At 43.2% G+C, this 19,511-nt stretch overlaps 1 protein-coding gene and 1 non-coding gene across 2 annotated transcripts in view; one reads left to right on the forward strand and one right to left on the reverse strand.

Annotated features, from left to right (window-relative positions):
- RGL1 (ral guanine nucleotide dissociation stimulator like 1) overlaps window positions 1-19,511 on the forward strand; it is a 135,860-nt gene that overhangs the window by 64,589 nt on the left and 51,760 nt on the right. The gene's annotated exons all lie outside the window — the stretch shown is intronic.
- Window positions 2,711-2,813, reverse strand: LOC128061922 (U6 spliceosomal RNA). The gene has a single exon (XR_008200773.1). It is a non-coding gene; the product is annotated as a U6 spliceosomal RNA (small nuclear RNA).

Below are 19,511 nucleotides of genomic sequence, written 5' to 3' on the forward strand. Positions count from 1 at the left end.
AATGAAGTAGGGCAAGAGGGCAAGATTCCAATGGAGGTTGAGTCACATAGGGTGGCAGAAAAGGGCTTTCTTGTCTGATCCAGACACATTGGAGCAGAAACCTGAATATGGTGCAGGCGGGGCCTTGTGAGTGTCCAGAAAGGGCAAGTATGGAAGAGGCCCTGTGGCCGGAACAGTGTTCAAGAAAAAGTAGAGAGGTGGACGAGGCTGCCGCTGCGAGAAGGAAGTAGCAAGTGCTGTGGCAGGAGATCCAGAGGGTCGCGGGGCCCCTTATCACATATGGACTCGAGGGCCTGGGGGAGCATGTTGAATTTTGTTCTAAGGAATATAAGAAAGACTTATAAGGTTTTAGGAGAATAGTGCTGTGGCCTGCCTTATAGTTAAAAAGACCTACTCTGGCTCTGTGTGGAAAATAGACCATGCCACTGGGGACGGGGCAAGAGTGGCAGCGAGGAGCCTGGGTAGGACCCTTTGATGGGTTCAGGCAAGGGGTGATGGCAGCGCAGGCTTGAGTAATAGCAGCAGTCGTCCTTGTCGTAGGAGTAACAACGGGTAGTAGTAACCGCCTCTGCAGAGCTCTCGAAGGTGTTGCTGACAGGATGTGCAGATGTGGTGGATACAGCATGTGAGACAGAGGAGGCACGGACCCCTCCGCGGGTTGTGTGTGAGGCCTGATAGACCTGAGCCCCGGCTTCATGAGACAAGAAAGTCTGGCGGGAAGAGCTGGCTTGGAGGGGAGCTTGTGTCAATAATTTCATCGTAGATGTGTTGATTTTGGGGTAATTGGGTGAGTCTAGTTTCCAAGGAGAAGTCTGGACTGGTAGACATTTGGGCATATCCTTAGTTTATACATGGCATTTAAAGCTATGGGGCCAGATGTGACCTTGTGGAGATGAAGGGTAGACAGAGAGGGGAAAAGTCCAAAGACTGAGCCTTGGTTCCTTCCAGTTAGGAAAGTGGAGGGTCCAGCAGAAGAGACTGGAAAGGAACAGGTGTGGGCATGGAGAAGAAAGAAGCTGTGTTCCAGAAGATAAGTACAAAAGGGGTTTCAGAGGGAGAGTGACCAACTGTGTCTAATGCTGCCCAGACATCAAGTGAGAGGGGTCGGAAGTGACTCCTGCTTCTGCCCCACTTTGGTCTTTGGCACCCTTGACAAGCGCCGTTTTGTTGAACGAAGATGTGGGTCAAGACAGGATAGAAGGGGAGGAAGTGGGGAGGGCAAGTCTACTAACTCCCGTTGGGAGTTTTGTTGTAAAGGGGAACAGAAAAATGGGGTGGAGGAAGAGGGCAAGGCATGGTCTTTTTGTTGTATGTTTGTTTACAAAGAGAGTTTTTGCTGATGAGAATGATCCGGCAGCCACTGAAGAAAAATCCATGATGCAGGGCTATCGGCTGCTGAAGGAATAAGGTTCTTGAGTTGTTATTGTTGTGCTTAGTCACTCAGTTGTGTCTGACTCTTTGTGACCTCATGGACTCTAGCCCACCAGGCCCCTCTGTCCATGGGGATTCTCCAGGCGAGAATACTGGAATGGGTTGCCATGCCCTCTTCCAGGGGATCCTCCCAACCCAGGGATCGAACCCAGGTCTCCCGCATTGCAGGCGGATTCTTTACCAGCTGAGCCACCAGGATTCTTGAGTAGGTGGCTATACGCCAGGGTGCTGAAATCACTCATGGTTTCATTTTAGGATCAAAAGACCAGGGAGGTAATCCGATGGAATTTTTAATTCTTCAGAGGGTAGGATGATGGACTCCTTTCTCTATGAGCCAGGGTTGGAAAGATGAGAAAACTGAGTATTCTTTTAACTCTTGAGTTAGGTTTCAGGTAGTTTCTTAATTTTATTGGTTGGGCCATAACCTTCCAGAAAACCAAACACACCAGTGTAGGTGTTTGAATGCCTAGTGCAGGGTGGGTGAGTAGAACGAATACCTTATTCCTAGAAGCCTTGGGGATGCTTCTTGGAAGAGGTGACTTTTTTTTTTAATATTTATTTTTGGCTGTGCTGGGTCTTTGTTGCTGCACGCAGGTGTTATAGTGAGTGGAGGCTCCTCTCTAGTTGAGGCACGTGGACTTCTTACTGTGGCGGCTTCTCTTGTTAGGACCATGGGCTCTAGAGCGTGGGCTCAGCAGTTGGGGCACATGGGCTTAGTTGCCCCACAGCTGGGGAGATCTTCCCGGACCAGGGATTGAACCAGTGTCCCTTGCCTTGCAAGGTGGATTCTTAACCACTGGACCACCAAAGAAGCCTGAAGAGATGACATCTAAAGCAGGCTTTGAAGGGGGGTGAAAATTTGGATGGTAGAGCCATTTAGGAAGAGGGGGCAGTGGGACCAAATCAGGGGAGTGTTGTATATATGACATTTGTGGGAGCAACACAGAATCGGGGTGGCTGCTTCACTGTGTACATGTTGGGTAAGGGTAGTTGAGCTGAAGCTATCATGAAAGGGTTGAACTCCTCACTAGAGAGTTTGGACTTGCCCTGGTTAAGTGGGCAGTTAGCCCTAAAGTTTTTGCAGGAGGGAAGCAGCATAATCAGATAGGTAAGTTGAGGGGACGGATTAGGCTCACAGTTTTCTTTTTTTTTCTCTTATATTTCTTTTTTCTTTTAATTAATTAATTTTTTATTGAAGGATATTTGCTTTACAGAGTTTTGTTGTTTCCTGTGAAACCTCAACATGAATCAGCCGTTAGGTACACGTATATCCCCTGTCAGAAATATAGGACGCTTCACGGATTTGCGTGTCGTCCTTGGCAGGGGCCATGCTAATCTCTGTATCATTCCAATTTTAGTGTATGTGCTGCCGAAGCGAGCACTCTTGCGTTACTTTATTGTGTCATTGTTGTGCCCAGTCCAGAAGCCGCTGCCTAGCCCTAAATCCTTCGTGACCACGTGCTCTCCGCTTCTCATCCACACTTATTTCCCTGTTAACTGATATGCATGGCAGACTCTTATTAGATTCAATGGTTAGTCCCACGTGAGACTTAACATCCTTCTTACTCAAAGTGTGGTCCATGGACCAGCCATATCAGCATCGCCCGAGAACTTGTTAGGAATGCGGAATCTCAGGCCTCGCCCCAGATCTAGATTAAAATCTATTCTAACAAGATCCTCAAGTGATTTCTGCGTCTTTTATGAAAGTTTGAGGATCACAGGATTAGAGGGGTTTTGTTACTGTTAATTTTGGTTGACCATGAAAACCTATGGAAATAATTTTTAAAAAAGGAATGTTTTTATAACGAGTGCTTTGACATAAGTGAAAGAAGAGAGACTGTACAAATTGAGTGGCTAGCTTATCAGATGTAACCTTGACCTGTGACCAGATTCAGAAATAAGCATGTTGTTATCTATGTATTTTGGAATCGCGTCATGTCTAGAGCTACCGTTTAACTAGCCACCTGAACGCTCTGAGGAGAGTAACAATATGAAAAATATCCAGAGCTTTTCTGTTTCCCAGGGGGTGTTTTGAGATGAAATAGGTTTCTGGGAAGTAGCAGTTAAAGAAAATTGATTTGTACCCTGGATGTGAAGAGTCATGCTCAGGCTTTTAAAGGCCTATTATAAACTTCCTTCATTTGGATTCATTGTACACCAGGAACAGTAAGTGGGTGAGACTCCAGGATAAGCTGTTTTAAAGGGCTTTACAGTTTTAAGCATATGAGGCTTTAACAAAGAGCTTTCACAGAGAGCTTCCCTGAGGGGTCCATCATCTGGGGACAATGGTCTTTTCCTAAAGCCTCACAGTGAATTGGTAGAAAGTTCTTGACCCTCTTCCTCAGATTGAGTTGCCTTTAAAAAAAAGTATGCCTGACGAAAATATGCCACTTTTTCATATAATGGGCCGCTCTGTCCTGCAAATACGGGAATGTGAAAATCCCTTCTCTCTGCTGACCTCTTTCTTCTCTCCATTTCCCTTTCTTCTGTCTTTCTTATTGCTCCCTCCCCCCTGCCGCCCCCGCCCGTCCACCACTTCTCCTTTCATTATTTTTCGTCTCACTTCAGCATTATCTTTTTGTTCTGTTTTTCACATGCTAACCATCTGATCATTTCTATAACTCGATAAACTCCCTGCTTTGTCTTTCTGGGACGAATTCAGAGAAGCAGCTTCTCAATTCCACTTGTAACACATGGAAAGTTCCTTGATTATGTCAGAGCTGCGGCAGCTGACTTGTAGCAGTGACTGAAGATGTCCCAGTGGCTGATTGATGTGCGGGAGATACAGCTGTATGGCAGTTCTCAGTGAGGGAGTTTTGCCCCCAGAGGACATTTGGCAATATCTGGAAAATTTTGGGTCGTCCCAACTTGGTGGGGAGATGCTCTGGCCTCTAGTGGGCAAAGGCCAGGACTATATCAAAACATGCTGCCATGCACAAGACAGCCCCCTCTCCCCTCTACAGCAAAGAATTACCCGACCCTAAATATCAGTATTGCCTAGATAAGAGACCCTGCTGCACGGCAAGGAGGCTGTAGTCCTCAAGTGAAAACTGTCTTTATTTATGGATATCTAAATACATATATAAATAATACCACACTTGTCTGGAAATTTACTTATTCATGTCCCTTCTTTTTTTTTAAAGTATGCAGTAATAAATCTATGCTATTTTTAATTTTTATTTTGGTCACATGGCATATGGGATCTTAGTTCCCTGATGAGGGATCAAACCCATGCTGCTTGTGTTGAAAGTACACAGTCTTGATTACTGGACCACCGGGGAAGTCCCTCATGTCTCTTCTTATAATTGGGTGAATCCAGTGTTGAGGAGGTCAGCCTCACGGAAGGTGACAGGCCCTGGGGAACGAGACTGGACGACTCAGATTCAAGTCCCCATCCGTCACTCTCACCTGCCACCCATTTGACCTATTCATTTCACCTCTCTCAGTTTTAGTCTCTTTACCTGAAAAATGAGTGCTCTGAGATTCTTTCAAATTTAATGTTGCCTAGAACCCCCACCCCCACTCCTCCAGGCTCCTCTGTCCATGGGATTTCCCAGGCAAGAATACTGGAGTGGGTTGCCATTTCCTCCTCCAGGATCTTCCCAACCCAGGGATCAAATCCAGGTCTCCTGCATTGCAGGCAAATTCTTTACCACCTGAGTCACCAGGGAAGCCCAGGATAAAATTTTTCTAGTTTTCTTCTCATCTTCTTAAAAATGAAAATGAGCTCCAGTCCAGATTCAATGCATGAAGCAGGGCACTCAAGGCTGGTGCACTGGGACAACCCTGAGGGATGGGATGGGGAGGGAGGAGGGAGGGGGGTTCAGGATGGGGGACACGTGTACACCCATGGCTGATTCATGTCAATGTGTGGCAAAAACCACCACCATATTGTAATTAACCAGCAATTAAAATAAATTAATTTAAAAAATGAAAATGAGCATCAGAAACAGAGATATGATCCAGATATTATATTGATTGAAAGGTGCCCTTGACTGCTTGTTTCTGTTGGAAAGACTATGTAACTTGTTTTGATAAAAATAGGAAAGAAAAAATAGACAGGTTCTTTGATTTGCTTGTTATTAATCATGACATCAGAACCGCTTGCTATGATCACGCATAAAGAGATATGCTAAAGCATTGTGTTGTGGGGTCAGGCAAGGAGCAGCAAAATGCCCATTGTTTTCCTTTGCTGTGAATCTGTGTTCTTGTGATTTCAGGTGGGAAACAGACGGCAGGAATTCAGTGACACTCTAAGAAGTAAACATCCTGTTTTAGGACAGATGCCTTCAGTTTTGCAGTCCAAGGGTGAGGGGTGGGGGTGGAGGGGGGGAATCACTACTGGGCTTAAATATGAGAAGGAAAATGCTCAACTATTGTTTGGTTTTCCAGTTTTTAATGTAAAGCATAGAGCAAGGCTTATGTTTGATACAGGTTCCCAAATCCCAAGGTAACAGTCTTTCCTGTATTTCTGAATATGGATGGATCTAATCAACCTTTCAAAGGATGAAAGAACTTAAAAGAAGGCAGAATGTGGAAATACAGATGAAACAGTCAAGATGAAAGATTGGTGTCTGGTGTCTTGGACCACAAATGGCTAGTGTTCTTCATGAATTTCAAAAAGTATCTGAATGTGCTGTGACTCCTAATCCTGATTATGCCCGGTTTAGGCTTTGTGCAATATCAGAACCTTCTAAGTTATCTGGCTAAAATGAGAATTCCTTCAGTTGCAAGGAATTCAACTTCCAAGGCTTTTAGATGCTAGAATCTTTGCACACGGAGATTTCTGATGTTAGTACTAGAATGATATAAATAAGAAGTCATACTATGTTTATTTCTATAATCCCTAAACTTGCCACTGTTTGGGAAACGGGAAACTCACTTCCTGTGACAGAAGAAAACACGTCTGCCTATATTCATTCTCCTTCCTGCTGACATTTTTCATGATGAAATGTTATCTCTTTAGAATAATATATAAAATCTGAACCAGATGGAAAAAGGAAGCTTTCCTTAGTGCAGATTTATTATAGTCATTGAATTCAGAAGTGAGATTATGAAAAAGTAATATTAACCATATAGAGCCTTGACACCATGAATCTTCATTTTCCAAAATGTATTTGAGATTAGAATATCATACATACACATGCGTAACTTTATTTAAAGAGGTTTAAAACTTTCTCTTCAGGAATCTTACTTTTTTTATTCCTTTTTGAAATGACTAATGTAATTAATGTTGAAATAGTTTCTGTTTTGTTTTCTTTAATTGACTCTCATCACTTCCCTCTTGGAATGCCATGTTTTGTTTCCTAAAACTCTGTACCACAGCAGTGGTTTAAATGGTTGAAATCATTCTACTTTCGTTTCCACACATTCAGATATGATTGTCATTCATGTAATCGTTTCCCAGAAGTTGTAAGTAGTCACACCAGATTTTAGTTACTGGTAAAGATTTTAGTTACATATAAATAGTAGCAATCTAAGATATTGGAAATGAAAGAAAAGAGAGATGAGTTCAAGGAAGACGGCTGTGATTCTTTTACTATCTGGGAAACTTTATAGTGAAAAGTGTTACAAAATCTTCCCATTGAGTTTGCAATCAACATTCCATCAAATTCAACTAACCTAACAGAGCAATTGAAATCAATCTGAGTAATTGTAACAAAAATGGGGCAAAGGAAGAGGGGTAAAGAACAGAGCAAAAATAAGATTTAAAACTCTAATCTTGGAAGAATTAAAGACTATAATGTGAAATTAATATTTTTTAAAAGTAAAACCAAAGAAGAAATGGAGGTGCAGTACATCAGATAAAAGAGCCCAGTATTATCTTTAAAACATCCATCCTGAACTAAGAAAAATAGAAATGATAGTTTTAGAAGTCACTGAAATCCTGAATCAAAACTGTGTTTAAGGGAAGAGTGTAGGCTCCCAAGCAGAAGTTATTAATGCTTTTCTGACAGTGGAGGAATGAAACAACATTGATCATCACTGATTCAGAAAGAAGAAAACTTGGCTGCCTGAGAAAACGCCTGAGGTTCTCTACATGTCAGAGGAAGGTAAACAGAGATCTCAGCCAGACTCCGTCACTTCGTCACCCTGCAGGCTCGGCGGGGATGGGAGTGATGACACCACTGTCGCCGCCTGGCCACTGCCACTGGCCACAGTTTGAGGTGTGCTTACTTCAGTGCAAAGCCATCCGCGTTTTGTATTTTCTTATACTATTACAGACCTGCTGTGAGATACTGTCCTGATTTTATAGGTGTGTGAACTGAGGTTTCAGAACAGTGAGGCACTTCGATTAAGATCAAGCAGCTAGTCAATGACACATCCGTTATTTGATCCCAGATCCAGCTGAGGTCCAGGACCCGGGTGTCTCACCATTTTGCTGTCGGGGCTGCTGTTTCTAAAAGAGCGTTGGAATCTGCGGTGCACGTGAATCCTGACCCATCCTCCCCCTCCCACGTGTTACATTTGTCTGCGTCACAGTAAAAGGGCTATGGACAGAAGTGCATGGGTGTAGCATCACCACTGGGACAAATGCTTTAGCTTGTGAGCGTTCCGAGATTGTACAATTTGGGATTATTTCCTCGTTTGGCTTGGCTTTATTATTCAGTGAACACCCTGAGCAAGGGCCCCAAACAGCTGTTAGAAATGTGGAAGTTAGGCTTGTTTCCTGGGGAAGGAGATGATTTGCAGGATGTGAGGAAAGAAGAAGGACTCAATCTGAGTGCCTGTTTCCTGTTCTCGGTGCCTCGTAGCATCTGTCATCCCCAACGGAAACTCCATTCTAATGGTGAAAAGTGTGGAAGGCCTCAGCAAGGTTTTTCATTAGAGGCCTATTTATAGCATAAAAACTCTGGTCTCAGACTGTAAGGAATCAGAGAATAATGAGTTACTGAGGTCCCTGAAAAATAATTTTTGGTGAGCGGCTATATCTCTTTCTAATAATAATGGCCAGAATTCATTGGCTGCTTCATAGGAATAGTTCCTGTGTTAAGTACTCTGTATCCTTTCAGTATCCTCCCAGTAGCTCCATGTGTTGTTCCTGTTTTACAGATGGGGAGTCTGAGACACAGAGAGACTAAGGAACATGTCCAGGGTCATACAATAAATAAGTGAGACAGGGGTTTAACCCAGGCCTTAACCTCCATACTGTGTGGCCCCTACTTCTTTCCGTGTGATATGAATGAGACTATTTCTCCTAAGTACTTAGCTTGGACCCTCTTGTGCATCTCCGCTCCCCACCACCCCTGTCCCTTCAGACATTTTAAATAAGTTTTAAACAGTTTTAGATTTTATATGAAATTGAGCTGATAATACAGAGTTCCCATATACCTTCCTCACAGTTCCCCTTGTTATTAACTTCTTACATGAGTATACACATTTATTATAAACATTGAACCAATATATTGGTAATGAAAGTTCATAGTCTAGTCACAGTTCCTTCTCTTTCTTTTTACCTAATGGCCCTATTCTCTTCCAAGACCATCCAGGACACCACAGTTACCTGCAATTGGAATATCTCCCTGGGTTCCTATCAACTGTGACCATTTTTGACTTTTCTTGTTTTTGCTGACCTTGATAGATTTGAGGAGTACTGGTCAGGTATATTTTAGGATACCCCTTTATTGTGCTTCCTGGGTGGTGCCTGTGGTAAAGAATCTGCCTGCCAATGCAAGAGACACAAGAGATGCAGGTTCTATCCCTGGGTTGTGAAGATCCCCTGGAGAAGGGAATGGCACCCCACTCCAGCATTAATGCCTGGAAATCCCATAGATGGAGGAACCCAGTGGGTTACAGTCCATGGGGTCACAAAGAGTTGAACACAACGGAGCATGCACACACATAGCACCTCTTTATTAGAATTTTTCTTGTAATTAAGTCAACATTTTCCCTCATAGTTAGACTGAATTTATGAGGTTTTGAGAGAAATACCACAGAGATAGAATACCATTCTCATTACCTACTATCAGCGTGATTTATAATGGTTGATGTTGTTCTTGCTCATCCAGATGAAGTAGTTATTTTTCAGGTGAAAAGAGAAAGTGAAGTCGCTCAGTCGTGTCCAACTCTTTGCGACCCCATGGACTGTAGCCCGCCAGGCTCCTCTGTCCATGGGATTCTCCAGGCAAGAATACTGGAGTGGGTTGCCATTTCCTTCTCCAGGGGATCTTCTGAACCCAGGTCTCCCGCATTGCAGGCAGATGCTTTAACTTTAAATGTCTTTTTCTTCCCTCTTCTTTCCATTCTGTGTTGGTTGGAAAGAAGTCATTATGCACAATCCTTTTGTTTTGCTCCCCTCTTTTCAGTTCAGTTCAGTCGCTCAGTCATGTCTGACTCTTTGCAACCCCATGAATCGCAGCACACCAGGCCTCCCTGTCCATTACCAACTCCCGGAGTTCACTCAGATTCACATCCATCGAGTCAGTGATGCCATCCAGCCATCTCATCCTCTGTGGTCCCCTTCTCCTCCTGCCCCCAATCCCTCCCAGCATCAGAGTCTTTTCCAATGAGTCAACTCTTCGCATGAGGTGGCCAAAGTACTGGAGTTTCAGCTTTAGCATCATTCCTTCCAAAGAAATCCCAGGGTTGATCTCCTTCAGAATGGACTGGTTGGATCTCCTTGCAGTCCAAGGGACTCTCAAGAGTCTTCTCCAACACCGCAGTTCAAAAGCATCAATTCTTTGGCGCTCAGCTTTCTTCACAGTCCAACTCTCACATCCATACATGACCACAGGAAAAACCGTAGCCTTGACTAGACGGACCTTAGTCAGCAAAGTAATGTCTCTGCTTTTGAATATGCTATCTAGGTTGGTCATAACTTTTCTTCCAAGGAATAAGTGTCTTTTAATTTAATGGCTGCAATCACCATCTGCAGTGATTTTGGAGCCCCCCCAGATAAAGTCTGACACTGTTTCCACTGTTTCCCCATCTATTTCCCATGAAGTGAAGGGACCGGATGCCATCATCTTCATTTCTGTATGTTGAGCTTTAAGCCAACTTTTTCACTCTCCTCTTTCACTTACATCAAGAGGCTTTTGAGTTCCTCTTCACTTTCTGCCATAAGGGTGGTGTCATCTGCATATCTGAGGTTATTGATATTTCTCCTGGCAGTCTTGATTCCAGCTTGTGTTTCTTCCAGTCCAGTGTTTCTCATGATGTACTCTGCATATAAGTTAAATAAGCAGGGTGACAATATACAGCCTTGACATATTCGTTTTCCTATTTAGGGTGAGGTATTTACCCACCTTATTTGGAAAACTTCTGCATGGGAGATTTGTCTCCTCCATTTATTAATTTGAACTTCTCTGGTAGCTCAGCTGGTAAAGAATCCACCTGCAATGCAAGAAACCCTAGTTTGATTCCTGGGTTGGGAAGATCTGCTGGAGAAGGGATAAGCTACCTACTCCAGTATTCTTGGGCTTCCCTGGTGGCTCAGCTGGTAAAGAATCTGCCTGCAATGTGAGAGACCTGAGTTCGATCTCTGGGTTGGGAAGATCCCCTGGAGGAGGGCATGGCAACCCACTCCAGTATTCTTGCCTGGAGAATTCCACTTCTCCATAGTCTATGGGGTTGCAAAGAGTTGGGTACAATTGAGTGACTTTTACTTTATTAATTTATTCACTCTTTTGTTTACATTGGTATAAACTCAGACACAGTTGAGCCACTTTCACTTTATTTATTTATTCAGTCTTTTGTGTACACCAGTATAGACTTGTGGATATTCATTTATACTGTGGGATACAACACAGTGCTACTTTATGTATTTTGTTGCTCAGATTGTTTCAACTTTGATCATTGGGAGCTCTTCTGTTTGACTCCTGTGTCGCTTTCACACGCCCCTAGTATTGTGTTTGTCTGAGCCCATCTTGTAAGATGTTCTAGACTCAGCTTATATATTTCCCATCCCAGTCTTAGAATCAGCCGTTTCTTCAAGGAGACCTGTTTTATTTTTTACTGGAGCATGACACCAGAAACCAAGCTCTGGGTCTGAGGTGTGCTCATTGCTCCTGGGGTGTCATTCCTTAGGCCCTCTCAGCTGACATGGCTAGGAAATATAGGTGTATATTAATTATGTGACTATATATGTCTTGTACGTATCTTTACGTATAACCATCAATATATGATATTAAACATGAATTCTTCCTGATGTCTTCAGCTCTAATCCTTACCACATGGACCATTCTAGCCTCCTTCCCTGGCTTATTTGTAAGTTTTCTCTCCAGCAGTGAGAAAGCTGGCTTCTACCCTCTTTCCATTTACTTATTCAGTTCCACTGTATGTGTATAGCACTGTCAGAATCGTTAACTCACACCCCTGAAGAAAACAACTTCTCAGCTAGAACCCAGTGATACTGTGCAGCTCCTTTAGCCTTTAGTCCTTGATCTTACAGACGGCAATTCTTTTTTAAAATAATGAAAATAGCTCATGTTTTTGAGCATTCACTCTTCCCTAGGGACTGTTCTGAGTCCTTCATATGTATTATCTCTTGTAGGTCTCGCACCAACTCTGTGAGGAGGAATCTGTTATTACATCTACTTTACAGATGAGGAAGCTGAGGCATAAAAAGGTTAGGTTAGTCTAACCAGCCAGTGGGTCAGTCTGACTTCTGCAGAGTGTGTTTAGCAGCACTGGTAAACATGCACACTGCTCACGAAATATAGGCATTTAGGAGACGTCTTCGTTTTGTCTAATGGAGTGCAGTCAGTGACGTGCTGAGGAAGGTTTGGTGCTATAGGGGTAAGTCTCTGCACAGCAATTCTCTGCAGTTTCTGCAGATTTGCCTGCAGATGCCAGGGCCTGTACGTGTAGTTTGGGAACGAAAGACAGGTGTGTAAACACTTGATTTTGAGTTATTGGTTTTGAGCTCATCTCCTCCTACTCTTGGCCCTTTCCCACCCATGTTTACTCTGTGTGTCCTTCCTGTTCCAGGCTTTTTCTTCCTCCTCCTTGCCCTGGAGCTTTTTCTCTGCTTTGACTGCTCCATGGCCCCTCACTGGCCTTTCCGCCCTGTGCTGACTTCAGGTGCTTAGTTAGCCCTGACTCTATCTTTGTTTGCATTTGTTTCCCTGGTCTCTCTTAAGTTCTCTTTTACCTTCCCTCCCAGGGTTCTAATCCTTACTCAGTACCAAAATGTACAATGAAAAATGTACAAGAAAGCTTTGCAAGATTACCTTGGTGAGTCCAGATAATTTTTCCATCCTTTACGTGCTTTTTCAGGCAAAAATTGGGGGGAAAAAACAAAAAACAAAACCTCTCTGCACCTTCCTTTGTTCTTTGTCATCAGGAAAACCATCTAGCTAGGGGTCTCAGAGGCAGACTGTAACTGGCAGCCTTCCCGGAAACAGAAGAAAACAGTTTTGTGACCACGAGAGCCAGGTGGGAGGGTCTAGTTCAGGGTCAGTGTCAAGGTTACTTGGCTTTCATTCCCTGGAGGGCAGGGTGCATTGGCTCCCACCCGAAGGGGCTGGCAATGTCCCATGCTCCACTGCTTCAGAGGCTACCCTCGGCATGGATCTTTTTACCTTTTTGTTACCTATGTTAGGGAAAGTTCAAATTCTTGGAGAATATCCTAAAATAGAAAAATGTTTTGCTGCTTTTAAAAAACGTTTCCATGTCTTATTTTCTGCTGATGATTAAGGAACAATAAATTATTATCTCACATAGATTTCTGGGGAGAGAAAGCAGCTCTAAATGGACAGAGTTATTCTTTTTGTTATAATAATCCTATTTCTTGGCTTGGAAGTTTCACATCATGGGAGCAATGACTTCATGCCTAGGAGTTTTTTTTCATTAAACCTTTTGCCAGTTCTAGAGTATTTATTACCTATGGGATTTTAAAATGATTTAATGCATTTACCTTAAGATCCCCATGTGCATTAAAAACCTCTGGTTTGAGCATAATAGCAGCCTGATGCTCACCTCAGTCAGCCCTCTTATTCTGCATTGCATACCTGAAGGTCCCTGAGAGTGATTCGAAGTTTTGTACTGTTTCCTTATACCTCTCACCTAAGACATTTGTCCAGTGTCTTCCAGTCAAATATTATTAAGTGTCATTTCTATTTGGCTAAGAAATTGAATGAGTATGGCAAATCTCATCATGCTCCATTTCTCCACTCTTCCTTGTTCTTTAAACAGACCTTCCTTACGACTCTTAGAATTGTTTTGCATTCTCTCACCTCAGGACCTTTGCCTGTGCTGTTACCCCAGAGCCTTCACCCTGCTAATCCTCCCTATCCTTAAGGTCTTGTAACATCATTTATTCAGGAAGACGCTCCCGGGAGCCCTGACCAGGTTCATCTTCTCTGAAGGTAAATGCCCTCGACTCCCCTATTGTGACATTCATTGCATGAGTAGTTTTTGTGAATATGGAAAATAAAGGATACTCGACAGATATTAGTTGGATTAATGAATTCATTTTCCCGAGGGAAATTTTTACTTTTATTAGAAGTAAAATCTTAGAAGCTGCCTCCAGGCCTGGGCATGACTTCCTCCCCTGCAGACCATTGTAGGTTCGAAAAAGTTCACATACTGCAAGGATTTGCTTCTTGCCAAGAATGCCTGAGGTGGAGAAAGCGACCCTGGTTGTCTGCTCTGCCATCAGATCTGGATCCCTCCCACCCCAACCCCGTCCTTCTTAAGCAGACACACACTTTCCCTCGGGCCTGAGGATCTCTGCTCTGTACCCTACCAAGACTGCTTTGGAAAGGAAGTCTTGTGCTGGGCTTTGTCTTTACTGAGTTTAGGTCATGTCAGAGTCTTTCCATCTGGCTTCCGAAGTTGCTTCTTCAGTCTGCACAGATCATTTAAGAAGCATGTCTTGTAGATCAGTGGTCCCTAACATTTTTGGCACCAGGGGCCAGTTTTGTGGAAAACAGTTTCTCCCTGAACAGGGGCGGAGGGGAATGGTTTTGGTATAATTCAAGCATGTTGCATTTATTATGCCCTCTACTTCAGTTGGTAAAGAATCCGCCTGCAGTGCAGGAGACACCGGTTCAATTCCTGGGTCGGGAAGATCCCCTGGAGAAGGAATAGGCTACCCACTCCAGTATTCTGGCCCGGAGAATCCCACGGACTGTACAGTCTGTGGGGTTGCAAAGAGTTGGACACGGCTGAGCGACTTTCACTTCACTTCACTACTTCTATTATTATTACATCAGCTTCACCTCAGATCATCAGGCATTAGATCCCAGAGGTCGGGGACCCCTGTTTTAGATTGTGTTATGCGTTATGTTCCTGAATTGATCTGTCCTGAGGAGGATGCCTCAGGGGTGTGTGTGTGTGTGTGTGTGTGTGTGTGTGTGTAGATGCCTCAGGGCTGTGTGTGTGCATGTGTGTGGTAGTTGCTTACAGTGATTCTTTCAGCAAACCTGGAGCAACAAGTGTTGTAGAAGTATGGTTTGTATCCTGTGTCACACTTTCTGTTTTTTGTGGCAACTTTTTTGAGTTCTTTCCATGAGCGCTGATTGATTTTCATTGAGCCACACCTTTCTTAATCCCTCCCTTTTGTGACTTATGGCTAGTAGTCTTACGACTGCTAACAGTCATGTTTCTCTCCATATATCTCGATATCCATATTGGGATTATGTCACTTGAAACTCAACCGATCAGTGTCAGGTCGATGATGGCAGGTGTCATTGTCTCTCCTCCAGGTAAGGGTCAGTGGAGCTAAGTGACTGGTCCAGCTCCTGTTGTTCATGGGTGGCACAGTGAGGACGGGAACCAGGTTTTTCTTCTTGAATCTCATATTCTGTGTACAGAGCCAAGTAGCTTCTCTAGTTTAATTGTTACACCTTTCCTGTAAATTTTTGATTTTTAACCAGGTCTTCTCTTTATTATTAAGGTTCTCTACATCTTTCCAACTAACCAGAATGTACATTAGATCTTAGGAGTGGAGCCAGGAAAAGTAAGGGGGAAAAGCCATTGGCCAGTAACCCTGTGGTCTCTGTCATGATATTGTGACGTTGCATTCTTTTTTGAAATTTTCAGAGTTTCACATTTTATCTGCTTCTAACTCTATCAAGAACAGAAAGTTTCTTCCCAGGACTGGTGAACATAAGGGTACTGTGAGCTTCGGGCTCATGTGCAGGCCTGTGCAGAAAGCCTGCCTCCCCGGGATGCTGATAAACGCTCTGCTGATAGGGGGGCGGGGGTCTGCCTTGTGTTGTACTGTGCTGTCTGTGTCTTTCTCTTCTTCTTCCTCTGCCTTCATTTCTCATCTGTGTGAAAATGCTTTTTCTAGCTGATTCAGTATCTGGGTTGGTCGTGAACTTTCAAAGCCTTCTTGGGCTAAACTATGGGAAGGGTACTGTCACAAAAGGTAAAATGAGTAGATTACCAGAGTTAGTAGAAAATACCAGTCTCAGAAGGATGAAACGTACATCTAAAGGCAAGTCCAGTATGGATTAGGGTCCCTCTTGAAAACTCGCCCAGACTTTCTGGGGCTACAACTTGCCATGGGAGTAAGTTCTAGATAACATGCCCTATAGGAATACACAAGTACACAGGCATGTAAACAAGGATTTGCATTTTTTTTTTAGTTGTAATTATGAGAACCTAACAATAACTTTGACGTGTGGATCACAACACTGGAAAATTCTTCAAGAGATAGGAATACCAGACCACCTTACCTGCCTCCTGAGAAATCTATATGCAGGTCAGGAGGCAACTGTTAGAACTGAACATGGAACAATGGACTGCTTCCAAATTGGGAAAGGAGTACGTCAAGGCTGTATATCGTCACCCTGCTTATGGAACTTATATGCAGAGTGGTGGTGGTGGTGGTTGGTGGTTGGTGGTTTAGTCGCTAAGTCGTGTCCAACTCTTGCGACCCCTTGGACGGTAGCCTGCCAGGCTCCTCTGTCCATGGGATTTTCCAGGCAAGAATACTGGAGTGGACTGCCATTTCCTTCTCCAAGGGATCTTCCCGACCCAGGAATCGAACCCAGGTCTCCTGCATTGCAGGCAAATTCTTTACCAACTGAGCTATGAGGGAAGCCCTGATGTGAAATGCTGGGCTGGATGAAACCCAAGCTGGAATCAAGATTGCCAGGAAAAATATCAGTAATTTCAGATATGCAGATGACACCACCTTTATGGCAGAAAGCAAAGAGGGACTGAAGAGCCTCTTGATGAAAGTGAAGGAGGAAAGTGAAAAAGTTGGCTTACAGCTCAACATTCAGAGAACTAAGATCATGGCATCCGGTCCCATCACTTCATGGGAAATAGAGAAATAAAGGAAACAATGACAGACATTATTTTTTTGGGCTCCAAAATCACTGCAGATGGTGACTGCAGCCATGAAATTAAAAGACGCTTGCTCCTTGGAAGAAAAACTATGACCATCCTAGACATCATATTAAAAAGCAGAGACATTACTTTGCCGACAAAAGTCTGTCTAGTTAAAGCTATGGTTTTTCCAGTGGTCATGTATGGATGTGAGAGTTGGACCATAAAGAATGCTGAAAGCCAAAGAATTGATGCTTTTGAACTGTGGTGTTGGGGAAGACTCTTGGGAGTCCCTTGGACTGCGAAGAGATCCAACCAGTCCACCCTAAAGGAAATCATTCCTGAATGTTCATTGGAAGGACTGATGCTGAAGCTGAAACTCCAACACTTTGGCCACATGATGTGAAGAACTGACTCACTGGAAAAGACCTGATGCTGGGAAAGATTGAAGGTGGAAGGAGAAGGGGCAACAGAGGGTGAGATGGTTGGATGACATCACTGACTCAGTGGACACGAGTTGGTGATGGACAGGGAGGCCTGGTGTGCTGCAGTCCATAGGGTCGCAAAGAGTCAGACACCACTGAGCGACTGAACTGAACATTAACTACCTGTGCACTAGTAGAATACCTATATTAATTATGGCGTGTGCATGCAGTGTGACCCTGAGAAACAGTGAGAGCTGGAGGCAGTGGATAGAGAGGCGTGTGTATGTGTATATCTATACACACATACTATTCGTGGGGAAAAACCATGGTTCATACATATTTCCTCTATTTACATATATGTATACGTATCCATAGAAAAGCCTAGAAGGATATACTCCACACTATTAACATAAAGTCATAAGAATAGGATAGAATTAGGATGAAGGGGAGTAGATATTTTTGTTTTAGTTTATACACATTAATAATATTTTTTCAATAAGTAATCAGTCTTGTAACTTTAACAATTACGATGGGTAAAGGAGTTAATGAAATATTGATATCTTTAATGTCTGTCTTTTACTGAAATTTTGCATTTCTGCCTGGGTTTTCTTTTAGGTTATGAACCTCTGAGGGGTCATGAGGGTCACTGAGTTGCTGGTCTCACTCTTGGTTGGATGCTGTTTTTGATTTTTAATTGTGTGAATGTGGATTATCATTCTTCCATGTCTCTTTTTCGTCAGTGTCACTGAAAGAGTATTTTCTCACTGACATATTAAAGAATAGTGAGTTGTAGTACTAATTCAGTTAAATCGCCCTTCTTTTGGGAAGTGCAGAACTGTTCTGTGAGAGTCAATATAAAAGGACGCAAGCATCAGGTTTTCCTAGATTCCGGCTGTCACCCCACCTATGTGCCTACCCCAGCTCTGGGCTCATTGCTTATCAGCAAAGAAGGGACATTATTCATAGAAAAAGTCATCTTCCTTATAAAAATGAAATATTAGAATGCTGCGTCATCATTTTCTTCTTCAGTTCATGATACTTGGTTTTGGTGAAGAAAGGAGAAATAATGTGCTGTGTGTGGGCTTAAAAAATTGAAGTCTGTCACTTTTTGGGGGAAGTATTTAGGGCTTCAGCATATAAATTCAGAGGGACTCAGCATTCATACATAACAATGTATTGATAACAAGTAAACCAAATATGGAAGGTTCACTGGCTAGTAGCTCATTAATTTCATTTTACTTGTGCTTTCAATTAGCCCCAGATGCCAGATTAATTTCTTCTAGCATTTTGCAAGGGAATGAAACTTTTGTTTTTCTTTTTAATTCGATCTGGACTAAAGATTTAGAAAATATTGAATTATTTCTAATTTTTGAAATGCCAACTTTAATGGTTCTCTGCCATTTATTTCTTCTGTTACTGTGGGATTATAGTCTTCATGTGCCTTTTAGTAAAACAGTGGTCTCCACAGCAGTGAAAAGAGTTAATTTATTTTTCTTCTGGGTTTGTACTTCAGTTCCGAAAGTTACACATTAAATTGTCTTTAGCTGCATTTATGCCTTGTTCGTCGTCCAGGTCTCTACTACTAAATTGAGACTTGTGAAATTTGGGCACACCTGTGAAAGCCCAGCCTGCAGTTTCATATAAATGGACCATAATGGCTTTTAGTTTCTTTACAGTTTGTTGACTAAGCAAGCAATTTGAAGTATAATTAGATGATAATTTTAAATTTGGGAAAAAACCCTACCCCTACCTCAAGAAAAACCCTACCCCTCAACCAGGGTTCAATCCCTGGGTTGGGAAGATCTTCTGGAGAAGGGAATGGCAATCCACTCCAGTATTCTTGCCTGGAGAATTCCATAGACAGAGAAGCCTGGCGGTCAACAGTCCATGGGCTCACAAAGACTTGGACATGACTGAAGCGACTTAGCAGACACAAGTGATTTCATAGTCACCAGGTCATTTTATCTTCACCTACCTTGAGAATGTTTTTTTTTGTTGTTTTAATCACTCAGTTGTGTCTGACTCTTTGTGACCCCACGGACCATAGCCCGCCAGGCTCCTCGGTCCACAGGATTTCCCAGGCAAGAATACTGGAGTGGTTGCCATTTCCTCCTCCAGGGAATCTTCCTGACCCAGGAATCAAACCCACGTCTCCTGCATCGGCAGGTGGATGCTTTACCACTGGCCACCTGGGAAACCGCTTTAAAGAAAATAATCTCGTGTAATTAGTAATATGTCTGGAGGGAACAGAGCCCCCCAGATGACTCTCTTTTTGTGCCGTGGTCCTTGTTTCACCCGGGTGGACCCCGCTGAGCCACCAGAGGAAGTCAGCTTCCTGATGAATGGCCTTGCTCTTCAAGTATTTCTCCTCTACCTTGCCCTTTACCTTACTCTGCTACTCAGACTGTTCCTCCTGCCTGAAACACGTTG

Source organism: Budorcas taxicolor, chromosome 16 (genome assembly GCF_023091745.1).
Source record: "Budorcas taxicolor isolate Tak-1 chromosome 16, Takin1.1, whole genome shotgun sequence".
Classification (NCBI taxonomy): domain Eukaryota; kingdom Metazoa; phylum Chordata; class Mammalia; order Artiodactyla; family Bovidae; genus Budorcas; species Budorcas taxicolor.